Genomic DNA, 14,657 nt, shown 5'->3' with positions numbered 1-14,657 from the left:
CAACAAATAAAATATAACCTACACTTTGGTGCAAACGGTATCTTAGATGCAAACATGAAAACTATATAAAAACTATACTTTGGTCAATAAAAAATAAAATTTGGTACATCAACAGTGTGTCCATATATTTATTCACATATAAAAGTTGAGATGCAAACTCAAACAAGCAAAATACATGGTAATCATAATTCTAACTAACCAATTAACCTTAGCATTGGCAATCCTAATCATAACCCTTCAATCCAACGTTCTAACAAACTCATATTTTTCTCCATACCCTAACTACTCATTCAAATCATTCGTTCCATTGTGGAGGTCGAGAAGGAGCTTCATTACCTTGACAATGCTGAGGAGGAGCTTCGGGGAAGGTAGGGAGAGAAACGATAAGGGAGGAAAATTCAGCGGCCGGCCATGGGAGAGCCAGGAGGCAATGGCGCGGTGGTGCGGGCTAGGAAGCGCGGCGGCGGGGGCTGGGCGGCACGGAGGCGGTTGCTAGGCGGCGCGGAGTGAAATAGAGAGGGAGGAAAGGGGCTGGGCCGCGGGCCTCTATTTGGCTCTACCGCGCCCTGACGGGTGGCGCGTCACAGCCGCGCCTTGATCGGTGGCGCGGCAGAGCTGGGTCACGTCACCGGTCAGCGGCCTTGGTCGCTGCCACGTTGGCAGCCTCACCGCGCCCCATGCATGGCACGACAGCTTGAATTCGTCGCACCGTGCGAATAGGCGCGGCCAAAAATGTTAGATTTGAAAAAAAAAAATAAACAGTGTCAGTTTTAAAAATAGTTTAAAAAAGTGTTAAAAATAAAAAAAATTCCCCATGGCACTTCCCCGCGTGATGTGTCACCCTCACCGCGTGTCCGCCTCCGGCACCCCGCTCAGGGTGTTTAGATGGGGACTAAACTTTAGCCCCGTCGATGTTTAATGCTAATTAGAATTATTAAATATAGGTTAATTGTAAAAATAATTACATGAAGAGGCTAATTTGTGAGACGAATCTATTAAACCTAATTAGTTAATGATTTGATAATATAGTGTTACAGTTAACATATACTAATGATGGATTAATTAGGTTTAATAAATTCGTCTCGCGAATTAGTCACATCTTATATAAATAATTTTTATAATTACCTCATATTTAGTCTTCTTAATTGACATCCAAATATTCGATGAAACATCCCTGGATCCAAACACAAAATGATTCCTTTGAACGGCACCCAAGATGCCCCTATGGTGTGCGAGACGTCCTTTTGGGGCGTGATTGGTTCCATGACGAGGAGAGCTTGGCTTGCTTCTCCCAGCCAGGCCAAGGGATGTTTGGTTGAGTGCATAAGTACGTACAGTACGAGTGCGGGCGGGGAGAGAGAGTCCGCGAGACCGGGTCCATCGTGCGGGCGAGCGATGGGAGTGTGGGAAGGGCCGGGTGGACGAGCGAAGGAGCGCCGGTGGGCCCGATACGGAGGGAATAGTTGTGTCGCAGGTAGAGAGAAATCAATAAAAATAGAGAGAAATCAATAATTTTTTTCCTCTATAAATACCCTGGTACAATCTGCCTGACTCAGTGCCTCCCCGCGCCGCCTTCGTCCAATCGTCCTCCACCCCGCCGCCCGTCATCACTCGATGGAAGATAGTAATATCATGCTGAGCGCGGCGGTAGGAGCAGCGCAAGCTACAGGCGGAGGAGGAGGCCCCCGGCGGCGCCTGCTGCTGCAGGTGCGGGGCGCTGACGATTAGGCCCTGTTCGGCTTATCCTATATTCGACTTGTTCGGTTTCTTTTTTCAACCGGAACAGTGTTTTCCTCTCACAACAATTCAGCCGGAACAGTGTTTTTAGCCAGTTTTAGACTAACGAACGGGGCCACGTCGGGCCTCTTGCAGTGGTCATTTCAGCTTCTGCGTGCATCACTGGTCTGAGGGCCCCCGTGTACACGCCCGCGTTGACAGCGGCCGTGCTCGCCGGCGTCGTCACCCTCTTCGTCGGGCTGTGGCTGAGCACGGTGGGCCGCCGTGGCGGCCGCGGTAATTTTGCCTTCGTCAACCTGTGCTTGTCCTTCCTCGCCCTCGTCGTGGCTGTTGCACTTGGGGGCGACTTCGATCCGGACCTGCTCCTGAAGCTCTACGGCGCTTTAATTTAACCGCCAGCTTGAGGTGAGTTTAGTAGGTCCTTTCTCAATTCTTGCACACCGTGCCGTCGCTCAGACCGGCACCATCGCAGCTCTAGTTGCACCTCTCTTACCCAGTGGGCAGGGCAGGCAGGCAACCTGGACCTATGCATGCACTCTAGCTTCATTCCCCTCCCCGCCGATCCCAATCGAGACCAAATGGCCACTTGGATAACCGGAGAACCACCCCTCTCTGCATGCCCACCGTCTATTAGTCTGTTTAACTTGAACAAAATTCGAAAAATTCGTCGCAACTAAGTTGACCAGTCAAAATTGAATAGACAGCAGCATGCAGGTCTCATAGCACGAATCTGTTTCAATTTCAATCACGGGCCGAATCCCAAATTTTGTTTTAATTTAATTTGCAGGAGTGAATGGCGGTGGAGCGGAGGGAGAGGACGACGACGATCCATGGACCTGCAGGTTCCGCGTGTTGGAGAGCGCGGACCTGCATCATATCGGCCTTCAATTTTTACAATTATATGTCCTGAACTCGTCCGGAATAATACTTCGGTTTGTTTTTTTAGTGAAGTGAACGAGACTAATATCCTGTGCGTGACTAATACTATAATACTGTACTACTTGAGTTGTAGTAATTTTGCTACTACGATACTAGTAGTACTTTTTTGTTACTAGAATAATATTATATAGGCTATAAAGGAAAGTCGCTTTCACCCTTTGAGTCGTCCTACAAGCAATCGTCATCATAACGATGTTTCGAGCTTTTTTACGTATTGTACTGCACTTTTATATTGGAATTATTCCAAATTGTCCAAAGTATATGTGTGTTATCTATTTCTTGTTCAGATATTACGTGTGTGTTGTTATTGAACTTGTTCGCTGGTTAGTTTCTAGCTCGGTTGGTGCTAGTTTGTTATAAGAGAAAAATACCGTTGACTGACTGATAAGCTCTGACTGAAATCAACAAGCGAACAGACTAATTGCTGGTTCAGATACATATTTGTCCCATCCCTACCGTGCTAATAATTTAATAATTACTACAGATTGCCGAAGTCCACGATGATCTTAATCCGTTGAAAAAAATGCTGACAAATCAACACTCTATTCATTTAGCTTATAAGCCATACTTTTTTAGCTAGTATTTTTCTCTCACAGCAAATCAGCCAAAAGTACTTTCAGCCAAGCGAACGGGGCATTATACGGGTATGCTGTGGCACAGAATGGCATTGACCGCGCACGAGGCCGTCCAATTCCAACGGACGCTTCCAGGTTGCGTCTGCCGCCGGTCACACTAGTCGACCTTTATCTTTGCTTTGATGAAGAACCCTGTGTGAACTGGAATAACGGCGAAAAGGGATTCCATTCCATCTCGTTTTAGCGTGGTTATAGTTGCCTGCGGACGGAGAGGGTCGGTCGGTGGCCGTGGCGTGGCGTGGGCTCCGTGTTCAATGGAGATGGCCTGATGGGGCGACCGGCGACGTCCTCGCCGACGTCAACGTTTTAGCGGCTGGCGTGGGCTCGGTCGGGACTCGGGACAGAGAGAGAGAGAGAGAAAAAAGGCCACCGTGGCCGCGTCCAAGGCCAGCCCAGTGGGACAGGCATCATTTGCAGCCGGGCCGGTACGGTGTTAGCGGCGGGCCGGCTCGCCATCGCCATTGACGAGACGGGAATGGCCACAGCCCACGAGTCATCCTGCCGGCCCAGCACCGTAAGCGAACCGGTTGTCCCGTGCCCGTTCCCGTTCCAACCAACCCACCTCCGCTGCGCACCTACCAGCTACCACCGTGTCCGCTCGGCGTCACGTCACCAGTCAGTCACGACGGCTCTGAAATCTCAGGCACCAGCGGACCAGACCAAACCCCGCCCGCGAATCTAAAGCCAAACCAACCGCGAATCCACGGGAGGGGAAGGGCGCGGGGGCATGGAGTTCCTGCACGGGCAGAGGCTGGAGACGGCGGTGGCCGTCGTCGCCGTCGCCGCCGTCGCCGCCTACCTCTTCATCCGCAGTAGGAAGCCCAGGGGTGAGCCATATGCCCTTCCCGTCAACAGTAACCCGCGCGTGTCTGGAACCCTTGTTATGGCTGTCACTCGTCTCTCCTTTGGACACTAGTCACTAGAATGTATCTCTGGCTCTGAATCCTTCCGCGCTGGTGTCCTGCTGAGCTCAAAGAATTTGTGATTGTGCTGGTCCATTGATTCATCTTTCTGTAATGCTAATAATTGGATTTAGTTGTGTTGATGCCTCTGAACACTAGTGTCAGTAAAATTACATGATTCGCCAAAGCTGAACATTCAGAGATAAGTTCCTTGCTAGGCCAAGGGCCAAGGCCATCTAGTTGACATGCTTCTTTGGATTCTGAAACATTTGGGAACTGGCCCTACCACCGTGATTATGTTCTTGCTACTTGGTACTTTGTGTATGCATGTATCGTTCTACTTATTTTAAGTGACCTACTACTTTTGAAGCTAGCATCTCGTTCTTTTTTAGGAACATGGAGCTCACAGCCTAGTCCCATTTTTCTCCTTGTAGCTCATTTGTGTTGGTTGTGCTGTGATCTGTTCTGTAGGCTGCCTGGACCCCCAGAATTTCAAGGAGTTTAAACTTGTTGAGAAGAGGCAGCTGAGTCATAATGTTGCCAAGTTCAAGTTTGCGCTCCCAACACCTACTTCTGCATTGGGTCTTCCAATCGGACAACATATAAGCTGCAGGTTTGGGTTCCTTGTTACCACTTTTGAAAGTGGGTTTGGAAGGTGCAGCCGTTAGTCTGAATTTCCTTTAATCTTACTGTGTTTATCCCCAATTGTTCCAGAGGACAGGATGCTGCTGGCGAGGAAGTGATCAAGCCTTATACTCCAACTACTCTGGACTCTGATCTTGGATCCTTTGAGCTTGTTATAAAGGTAAGTTTCAATAAGATGGTCTTTTTTTTCATTTCCTAATCATTCCATCTTATCTTCAGTTGTGTTTTATGCATCTTTGGTCACCAATGCAACTATTTGTTCACTGTTGTGATTCACCACTTATTTTCTTTCTTGAAGATGTATCCCCAAGGAAGAATGTCCCATCATTTCCGTGAGATGAAAGTTGGTGATTATCTGTCTGTGAAGGGACCTAAGGTATACCTGTATCACATTATATTTTGTATGTTGATTTTGCCTGTTCCATGTCTGAACTTACACACTAGACATGCTCAATTTGGTCCTTTCTCATGAGGCATATTTTGGCCTTGATTTTTGTTTTATCTATAATCTTCTTGAGTTACTGAGTATTATTAGGCATCACACTTGTCATTCTGTGGTTGTACACAATAATAAAAAAAATGGTCCAGTTACCTTATTACCTTCATTTTTGCTACATTGGAAAGAGGTGTTCATTTGTTTTGTGAGAGTGATAGCGTTTATTATAGCGCAACAAATGAACAAACAGCAAAAAAATAAAAAGAAGTTGTGCATTTTGAATGAAGTTGAATCGGAAGGTGTATTTTGTTAATGAAAACATATATAGCTCCTGGTATGCATTTTGGCCTTTCGATATTGAGATTAAATAAATGCTTCTCTAACCTAGGGCCGTTTCAAGTACCTACCTGGACAAGTGAGAGCATTTGGAATGATAGCTGGAGGATCAGGCATTACTCCAATGTTCCAAGTAATAACACATCGTCCAAAGTTCTTTATTATGGTATAGTTGAGATTTTTTTTAGTACTCAGCAGTGCATTTTTTCTGTCTTACTATAGGTCACAAGGGCAATTCTTGAGAACCCAAAAGACAATACAAAAGTTTAATCTATGCAAATGTCACTTATGAGGATATTCTTCTGAAGGTATGCCTTTTATGCGGTCAAACTTCATTGACTCTTAACCTGATAGCAGTTATATACCTGCATGTAAAAGGGTCTGGTTCAATTGATGGTGCCTATTTGGTGAGACACTGATATCATTACTCCCTATCTGTCCAGCTTACATTATGAATAGAAAACTAGTAGGCCTGGTTTCTGGGATATGGAAATAATCTTTGTTTTGTGCAATTATGTATCATATCATGAAGAGCAGAAACATGTCACAGAATACCACTCAATTTGTATTGTTCAAGTCGCGGTCTCCTCGCATTGCACAGGCGAGGGTAAGGCTTGCCACTAACACCCTTCCCCAGACCCCGCACAGAGCGGGAGCTCTCTGCACTGGGTACGCCCTTTAACTCGACCTGCGGGGCCCATATGTAAGCAGCACTCTTTTGTCGAGAAATAATTATGGATTTGTTCCTCCACAGTAAAACTAGGAACTCTTGTCTACAGTTCTTGTAGTCTGTGTTACTCTTATAGGCACTTGTTTGTATGCTAAACTGAACCATCGCAATAGAAGAAATTTTCTGTTTGACATGCATTTGTGCCACTGATTGGGCTTATGACGTTACATCCGTGATGAAATTGCAACTCGCTATTATCATACAGTACGGTATCGTTTTTGTGTGCTTACATTTTGCTTGATGCAGGAAGAGCTTGACAGTATGGCCAAAAACTATCCCGATCGCTTCAAGATCTACTATGTCTTGAATCAGGTCTATTTCTATTCTAAGAATTAGTAGTTTGGCCAGTCACCTGTCATTAGTTGATACCCTATATTTCACACATCCGCGTCTTACTAAATAGGCATTGTTTCTGTGCAGCCTCCTGAAGTCTGGGACGGTGGTGTCGGGTTCGTGTCAAAGGAAATGATCCAAACTCATTGCCCAGCGCCTGCTGCTGACATTCAGGTAAGCTTTCCAGTTACTGAAAGCACTTGCTGGAACTTGGAAGCCATCAGTTTTGCTCGGTGAAGTCAGACACTAGGGGGGTTTCCGTTTTCAGGTATTGCGATGTGGCCCTCCCATGAACAAAGCCATGGCTGCGCACCTGGACGATCTCGGCTACACGAAGGAGATGCAGTTCCAGTTCTAAGCATTCTCTCTACCAATACCAAAATAAACGGCGATGGAACAGGTTTCTTTGCCTCTTTGAGTAGACGAAGCCTGATCATGTCGTCATATAGCTCCAAAGAGACGTGGTTTGGCGTTCAGAGCATCGTACCTGGATGAAAGCAGGAGTACCGAGTACCTACCTAATTTGTATTTGTGTCGGGACATTGTACCATGCCATTTTTCGTGTCGTCGCAATCGCTACTCCAATGAAGACATTTTTTTTTTTGGCATCGCCATTTTTGCGTCATATCTGCAGTGTTATCAGTGGTTACAGTGCACCCTCTCCCAACACAATCGTTTGTCACTCCGAGCCAGCAAACGATGCCAACTTGTGTCATTCTGACGCGTCATACAAATACAAAAACTGTGCATGTGCAGGTGTGCTATCTCTGTTCTTGCAGAGCTATGGACGCGTGCGCATACATACGGGTAGGCTTGGTAGCAAACAGGCGAGCAGGTGGTGTGTTGGTTGCAGCTCCTGCCCTATGAGGCCGAAACACGAACAGCACAGCGATGTCAAGCCGCTCGTTTACGCGCCAGGTACAGGCCAGTGACACCAAGGCGTCCGTCGTCTTCTTCTGAGCTCCTGCTACATGGCTCATGGCGTGTCCGTACATGTACGTGTGATTGCTTCGTGCTCAGGGAAAGCCATTTTAGTAATGCTCGAGCAGTCTGACGCATGTGACGAATCCTGCTAGCTGCTTACTTAAAAGACAAGCAATCAAGAAACCGCTTGACAAGCTGAAAACGCATCGGACCAAACTCTAATGAATGGAGCGGGACTTGGTTGCTTCCAGATTATGAGGATCTCAGTTGTATGTCTGGAGTAAGCTAATGCATGATCCTATTACTCTTATGTTAAGTTTGCACGATGTTTCAGTACGTCTCATGCTAGAAAGGCCAAAAGTTTTGTGCTTGACCAGTGGATCACAACACACATGAAAGTACCAGCTATAATAAAGGAAAGTCGCTCTCACCCTTTGAGTCGTCGTCCTACAACAAGCAATCGTCATCATTGATGATGATTCGAGATTCTTTACGTACTGCATAGCCAGAATTTTAGACTTCTCCTAGTGAGGTGGACTTCTAGTGTTTTAGCATTCAAAATTCAATATAAATTTTTCCTACGAAATGTCTCCTAGTGAGATTCTCATGTGCTATGACTAGTGATAGTGTTTTATTACTACTTAATAACAATAGAAAAATATAAGTCGTTATGGGATGCGTGCATGTCAAACTTTCCCAACTTTAACTAGGTTTATAGAAAATACGTGCAAACATTTATATCTTTAAATAAGTTTATTGTAAAGGTATACTCAACGCTCTATCTAGTAACACTAATTATGTATTATAAAATATTATTTTTTTATATATATATTTAGTCAAAGTTAAAAATGTTTGATTTCTTAGGAATTGAAAATAACTTCTATTTTAGGACGGAGGAGTACTATAGATGCACATCTGAATCTGATCCACGTGCGAATCCAGTGGCCGGCTTCTTCTCGCGGCTGTTGTTGTCCTCCGTGTCGTCCACGTCGGGGGGGAAAAAAGCCAAACTTGTCCGACGGCTTGAGGATGGAACCCTTTCTAGGCCTTTTCGACCCCACACGCTGCTCCTTGATTGCAATGACATCCAGCTCCTATCCGATTTTTTTTTTGTTTTGTTTTTTTTGGGGAGAGGCATTCACATCGCTGTCATTGGCCAACTAGGCAAGCACGCCTAATTTCTTGGGCTTCCCCTATGCTTCCCATCTTTTCAACGCAAGGATGAATCAACAATATCAAGGGGGAAAAGACTGAAAGAAAATGCAGGTCCACGCCTCTTTCTGACTGTGTATTACGTATTATTATTATTTTATCAACGTGCTAGGTGGCACTCCTACTCTAATGACTAATGGAACTAAAAGATGCATGCAGAACTACTACAGTCTGATGTTGTTGTCACACTAGCGCGTATCTTGCATCAACCACAACCACGTGTTCAAGTCTTTAACCAGGCAGGTTCAGATGACGACATTACTTAGATCCGACGAGAGGCACACAGCAAAATAAATGCGTCTGATTCCAATCAATTATTGCCATAAACCAAGTTACTAGTAGTAGTCAACAAATTTCTACGAGAAAAAAAAATCAAGATGGCCAATAATATATCGGCGGTTAGTAACACTACCATTCTACGAATTAAGTGAAGAAATAAGCAGAAATTGCAGTAGGTTAAGAAATACTCCCTCCGTCCATTAGTCTGAATCGCCTTAGCAAAATCTACTTTTCCACAAGTCTAAATCGTCTAAGTGCCGTCACGTCCATTCAAATGCATGTGAGCAGCTCTGTAGGTGTAGCCTGTAGGTACCTTTCTTTTGGCTGGCTTGGGTATCGCATTGGGATAGGAGCAGCATGGCGATGGCTTGGGAATTAACCGGGGCCTCGTTTACATTGTGATTAGGAATTAGTATTTGGCATTGTAGCACTTTCGTTTGTATTTAATAATTATTATTCAATTATAGCCTAACTAGGCTTAAAAGATTCGTCTCGTAATTTACAATCAAACTGTGTAATTAGTTATTTTTTTATCTACATTTAATACTCCATACATATGTCAAAGATTTGATGTGACGGAGAGAGAGTGAAAAAACTTGCAATCCCCTGGACTCGTGTGGTCTCCAACGGAACTGGCAGCTTGGCAGGCCATGGCCAGCGCAGAAGAAGCTGCGGATTGCCTGGCCGGAGTAGCGGTGACCATTGCAGTCGCAGAACTCGGAGGAGCGCCGCCGCTGGCTGCGACAAGGAGGAGAACGAGAGAAGGCGGAGTCGAGGCGAATCGGCAGGGCCCTAATTGGGCTGTATCGAGGCCATAGCTCACCATGGATGGATCTGACTGGTGAGTCGACCCGAGGGCCCCTTTTCTGTGGGAAAATAAGTAGCCCAAGAATGGCCTAATAACTAAGTTAAAAGTTCCAAGTTAAAATGTTAAATGCAGAGTCCATGGCCCATCAGACGAGGTTGCAGATGATGCGGGCCGTATTGGGCTTCTTGGGTGGACTCGTTCTCGTGTTCACAAGTTCCTGGAGAATTTCTAGAGAATGGCACACGAATGTTGGCAACTGGTATGTAAGTTTTGCATGACCATCCGTGCCGTTTTTTTTTCTTGTGATGAAAGAAATCTTTGGCGTTTGTAGCGCTATACTGTAAGACGGATCATACATCGGATGTACAGTGAGAATAAGTGCCACGGTTGTCCTATGAGGACCATCTGCACTAATTTTTTTTAATGGAAACACAGGGATCTAGCTCACACATTACATTGGTATCAAGAAGGGTACGCACAGTACACAAAGACAGGGATATATAGATATAGATGAAAGGCGGGGGGCTTAGGCCCTAAAACTTTGAAATGGACGAAATGTGTCACCAGTGAGGTCAATTGCTGTTCAAGCTCTTCTGATTGCAACTGTAACTGTTTTCACTTACTTAAATAAATTGCCTAAGAACATGGAACAACAATAATTTAGCACCAAGGATTGGCTAAGATGGATACACTACAATTATATAAACTATCTTACTGAAATGGCAGTATCTTGTTTTCCTTCAAGACGAGCTTTCCAGATCTCCTGCTGGTAGCTTTCAAAAAGAAAAACTTCAGTAAGATAGTTCATCTTGCTTCTAGTGAGTTTGTTATGACCAACCTATTATGTTTACTTCCAATGCATGTTCGCAGTCCAACATCACACCTAGACCTCAAGTTTTTCACTGGCCTTGGCATGAAACCACCCAGAGCATCCTCTGTTGATGCCAACCAGAACCAGAAAATCTTGCTCGGCGACAGGGTTGGGCTTGGACTTGTGGATTTTCTAACTAATGAGAACTCTACCCCCTGGTTGGTAGAAGGTACTTCTTGTATCTGAGATGAGGATTTCTGATAACAGCTCCCCACTGCTCTTGTTCATGCTGGGGTGGTTGAACAGAAGGATGATAATATGTCTGATGGACTATAGACACTACTTAACACATGGTCATATGCCTTTTAGTAGAGATTTTCTCAACATACCTTGTCAATCAGAACTGCCTTCACAAAATTTTGCACAATTAATGTTGGCATTCGTTTTAAGATCAATGGTTGGTTGATAAAATCTCTACACACCGTAACATATCTCAACTTCTAATACTAATGTAAGATAAAATTACAGGACTTTTAAGCACGAGTTGATTGGCTAGTCGTTACAAATCAAAGTACAAAAAAAGGGAAAATAATTGATAAAACAGATGTCCGTGGAATGGTACAGTAATGCCGGTTGATGCGGAAGATGTGGCACTGTTCAATGCGGCCACAGTAGTTACAGTCAGAAACGGGCACAAGGCTGTGGTTAAATGTTCCCATCCCAATACCAGACCAGCTAGTAAAACACTCTACTCTGCAAACTCAGTAGTACAGTTTAGTACTATATTAATATATAGTCTTGCTTATTATATAACAATAGCTTAATTAGCCGTGCTAACGAACGAAGAATCTTACGCAGGTCGCATCATTAGCAACTTTTGCAGGATATGAAACCGACTGAGATCGAGCCTCCCACTACACACCCAACTGCTAGGCACGCAGAAAGATTGCTAACCTTTGTCTAGCGCGCGCATCCCCACATGGAAACCCTGCTAGCGTTCATCCATGGTTATATTAGTCGTCAAACCAAGGACAGATATGTCATGTTTTATTATACGACTAATTATATATAAAAAGTATAAATATTTATAATATCAAATAAATACTATTCGATTAATTACGAAATATATATTCATAATAAATTGATTTGGAGTCATAAATATGAATACTATTTACTGAAAATTTGATCAAACTTGAAGCACTTTAACTAGCACGCATACCATAGTTACGTTCTTTGGGGGACAGAGTCAATAGCCGTTAGCATTATAATAAAAATAAAAAGGGGAACATGCAGCATTGCATGGCGGTTGCCTAGTTTTTCCCATGATCTTTTAGAAATGGTCGAAATGCATGAGGACATGCCGAGGGAGCAACTTGGGAAGTTGGGAGTACCAAGTGGGCATTCTTTCATGACAATGCAGGATCATGAAATGCAGAGACGAAAGCCTTTATATCTAAGTCAAGAAAGATACACAGCGCTGAGGTATCTGGTAATCAGTCCACACCCTTTCCTCTATGCTTTCTCGACTTGATGTTTTATTAGAAAAAAAAACGAGACCCAACTTAGAAGAAACTAGGCGTTTTTTTCATTAAGAAAATTTGCACCCAAATTCAAGCCGAGAGATGACTTGAACCTAGCACACAATGCAACAATATAGTCATTCAAGACCTGCATCTGTACTCTTGTCTCCTCTATTGCCTTCTTCCTTGCCCTCTCCTCCTCTAACGCCCTCCGTCTCTTCAATCCCCATTTGTCAAGCCCAACATCGATCGGGTTACGAATACCACGCTGTCTAGCAAACTCATGCATCTTGTTTTTGTGATGTTTAACGAATAGGTTGACGTAGTCAGATCCATATCCCCTCTTTCGTGCAATTACTTGCCTCCCCTTTAGTTCATCCAAGAACTTAGCTTGACCATCATAACATTCCCACCTGCATTTTCTTGTGCTCTGTTCAAACGAAAAATTATATCATATATGTCTTAGCAAAAGAAACAAAATACGATTTCATGTTTACCACAAAAATAACCAACCTCATCATAGTCAACCATATGGCCGCAATAATGGCATATTCCAAGCTCCAAAGGGACTAGACCGTAGTTGGAGTTAACACCACATTCGCACTTTGACTGGAAGTGCTTTGTAAATTAACCTTTCTTTCTTCTTTTCCTTTGCCTTTGGTGGCTCCGGCCATTGATTCTTAGGACCGTAGAGCCACTCATTGAAATGACACTTCGCAAATCCATAAAGAAAATACATTAGTACACGCACACATATAGAGATCAACATTTAAACAGATACATTTTCCACTTACTTCGTGTTTGTTCGGACACACAAACTCCAACGTATTCTCAGGGTTTATCACAGCTCGATCTCCGCATTCGCACAGAGGAGGTTCCTCGAGTCGTCTAAATGCAGCTAGGTGCTTCTCCTTAGCCATCATTGGCGGGGGGTTAGGGGGGTGGAACCTACCGCTGGAAGTGCTCACGTGGATATCTCCCTCTACACCAATCGTCAAAAAGGAGGTATCTAGGGTCAAACTTGTCTGCACCGTCGATCCACTAAAAGAAAAAGCACCTCTCATGGGCCTACACAATAAGATTCCAACAAAATATTAGTAGCCTACTTACACAAACGAAGAAAAAAAGATAATGGGAATAATTACTTACATTAAAACGACTGTATGTGTAGAAGCAACGCGCCGTTGGGTCTGGATGTCTCGATTGAAACACGTCGGCCGGGAAACCATAGTCACAGTTAGGGACAGGGAGGTCAGGAGGGACGGGGGCATCTTTGCTAGACGCGTCGGGGTGTAATTCTCGAGGACGACCCCGTTTTCGCCAAAACTTCTCCAAATACATTTCTTGCATCTAACAAAACGGTTGTAATTTAACAAACAAAAATCAAAACATCACAAATTAATGTCAATGAGAACCATTTGCATTACAACAAATAAAATATAACCTACACTTTGGTGCAAACTCTATCTTAGATGCAAACATGAAAACTATACTTTGATCGGTAAAAAATAAAATTTGGTACATCAACAGTGTGTCCATATATTTATTCACATATAAAAGTTGAGATACAAACTCAAACAAGCAAAATTCTTATAAAAATTGACCTTAGAATACAAGGTAATCATAATTCTAACTAACCGATTAACTTTAACATTGGTAATCCTAATCCTTCAATCCAATGTTCTAATGAACTCATATTTTCCTCCATACCCTAACTACTCATTCAAATCCTTTGATCCACCGTTGAGGCCGAGGAGGAGCTTCTTTACCTTGACAAGGTCGAGGAGGAGCTTCGGGGAAGGTAGGGAGGGTGCCGGCAAGGGAGGGTGCGACCAGCGGCTGCCGGCAACGGGCGCGGGCGAAAGGCGCGGGCGTCTGGCGACGACGGGCGCGTGAAAGGGAAAGAAAGGAGTGGAGAGAGAGAGAGAGAGCCGCGTCACGGGCCTTTACTGGGGCCTGCCGCGCCGTGATCTGTTGCGCGGCAGAGCTGGGCCACGTCACCGATCGCTGCCACGGTGGCAGCCTGGCCGCGCCGCCATGCATGACGCGGTAGAGTGGTTTGGCCGCGCCATGTCAGTTGGCGCGTCCAGAACTGTTAGTTTTTTTCAATGTTTTCCTAAACGCTAAACGGTAAACAGTCAGTCACCTACCGTTTAGACATTATTCGGGCAAAACGTCCCATTAAACGGGCTAAACGGCCAATTAAACGGGGTAAACGGGTGATTAAACGGAAACGGCACGCCACTGTGTAGCGATTACACGGTGTGTAAACGGGCTAAACGACCGTTTAGGCGAACAGTAGTTTTTTAAAAAAAAACAGCGTCAATTTTAAAAATAATTTAAAAAGTGTTAAAAATAAAAAAATATACTCCCTTGGTATAGCGTTAGACATTAGTGATGGCAAAACGCC

General features: G+C 44.4%; 1 pseudogene; it reads left to right on the top strand.

Moving 5' to 3' along the window:
* Positions 1–3,969: 3,969 nt before the first annotated feature.
* On the top strand, positions 3,970–7,341 carry LOC136457757 (NADH--cytochrome b5 reductase 1-like; annotated as a pseudogene).
* Positions 7,342–14,657: the final 7,316 nt, after the last annotated feature.

This window comes from Miscanthus floridulus, chromosome 6, assembly GCF_019320115.1.
Source record: "Miscanthus floridulus cultivar M001 chromosome 6, ASM1932011v1, whole genome shotgun sequence".
Lineage (NCBI taxonomy): Eukaryota > Viridiplantae > Streptophyta > Magnoliopsida > Poales > Poaceae > Miscanthus > Miscanthus floridulus.
The sequence above is the reverse complement of the archived record's forward strand: the minus strand, read 5'-3'. Positions and strand labels throughout refer to the sequence as shown.